General features: G+C 50.2%; 1 non-coding gene across 1 annotated transcript; it reads right to left on the reverse strand.

Annotated features, from left to right (window-relative positions):
• Positions 1-884: 884 nt before the first annotated feature.
• Positions 885-1,039, reverse strand: LOC143364500 (5.8S ribosomal RNA). Its single transcript, XR_013084154.1, has one exon. It is a non-coding gene; the product is annotated as a 5.8S ribosomal RNA (ribosomal RNA).
• Positions 1,040-1,892: the final 853 nt, after the last annotated feature.

Below are 1,892 nucleotides of genomic sequence, written 5' to 3' on the forward strand. Positions count from 1 at the left end.
GTACAGAAACGCTGCACGACGCGATATCATCGATCAAACCAAAGAGACACGAGATCTCGGTCGTCATTCAATTCAACGAACGTGGCGATGGAATCCGCAACGGATTAGCGAGGACACGCGACGACGGGGAAATTATTCGACCCGATACAAGTACGCGTGCGCATCCCGCACAATGCCAAATGTTGCTATGTCCATCAGTCATCAAAGCGTTCGTAGAACGAGAGACCACTGTCTCGCGAACTCTAAGAATATGTTTGTCGAAGTCGCTGGCAACGACGACCCTCCGCCGCAATTATGTGTAGAGAGACACATCCACGCACAGACGTATTTTATTTTATATATCATCTCCCTGGGGCTTACGTTGCACGCCACAGTTGCGCACACAGATTTTACACGGGTGTCCGGTATCTCTTTCTTTATTTGTGTCCATTCACTGTAGTCTCTTGAGACTCTTATACCTTTCGTATACGCATCATTTCAGACGACGTCGGGAGCGCGTAAAATGTTCGAGAGTGAAACGCTTCTTCCGCAATGCGAATCGTTCCAGAGAGAGAGGAGAGAGAGATTTCGATCGTCGGAGCGGTGTTCACGGGCGGTCGTATTGAAAATACGACTCACGACGCCGCAAAACACTCACGCAAGTCCGAATGTGATACCCATTCCTATTTCCTTCTTCTCACGAAGACCGTTAGACGCAATGTAAAATTTGCAATTTTCACAGAACCGCGTCAAACGCCGACGAAACGTCCATCGTTCGCTCGTACGTAGCATCTTTGCAACCCGACTCAGAAACGCTCTTTGCGCCCTCCACAAAATTCGACATGGAGAGGTAAGCGACGGCGGGGACTTACAAGAGCAACGCAAGCAGTATTTGGTTACGTAAACGACCCTCAGCCAGGCGTGGTCCAGGAATTGTATCCGTGGACCGCAATGTGCGTTCGAAATGTCGATGTTCATGTGTCCTGCAGTTCACACGTTGACGCGCAATTAGCTGCGTTCTTCATCGACCCACGAGCCAAGTGATCCACCGTTCAGGGTAATCGTATAATTTGATTTATAATCAATATATAATTATGTCTCTTGTTCTGCGGTTCATAAGAACGCCGATACCTGAAAGCTCCAACCAGCGCGCGAAGGAGATTCAGGCGTCGTTTTTAAGGACGACACACGATCGTCCGTAGAAACGGAAACCGTCGCGAGTACGCGATTGCAATGCGCACACGTATCCGACGGCCGGGCGGAAAATACATTGAAAAACCTTTAAAGTGGAAAACACAGGAGGAGAATTCAGAAAACGACGGGGATCATAGACAACCCGATACTGGATCCCGACACTTCTCCTCCTCCTCTCTCTTATTGGAGAATGAACTCGATAACTAACGGACTTCACAGCCGGCTCTGGCCGTGCGCGATCGTTCGTCCCAAGCTCTTGTGCACTGTATTATCGCCACACAGAGAGTAGAGTGTCAGAATCGCACACAGCTTTACGCGAGCTACGCAGCCGGTCCTCTCGAAACACATTTCCAATTGTGCACGGAGAACGATTATTCGATACTAGCGGACTTCACAGCCGGCTCTGGCCGTGCGCGATCGTTCGTCCCAAGCTCTTGTGCACTGTATTATCGCCACACAGAGAGTAGAGTGTCAGAATCGCACACAGCTTTACGCGAGCTACGCAGCCGGTCCTCTCGAAACACATTTCCAATTGTGCACGGAGAAAGATTATTCGATACTAGCGGACTTCACAGCCGGCTCTGGCCGTGCGCGATCGTTCGTCCCAAGCTCTTGTGCACTGTATTATCGCCACACAGAGAGTAGAGTGTCAGAATCGCACACAGCTTTACGCGAGCTACGCAGCCGGTCCTCTCGAATATACGTGTTCGTCAACGAAC

This window comes from Halictus rubicundus, unplaced genomic scaffold, assembly GCF_050948215.1.
Source record: "Halictus rubicundus isolate RS-2024b unplaced genomic scaffold, iyHalRubi1_principal scaffold0605, whole genome shotgun sequence".
NCBI lineage: Eukaryota > Metazoa > Arthropoda > Insecta > Hymenoptera > Halictidae > Halictus > Halictus rubicundus.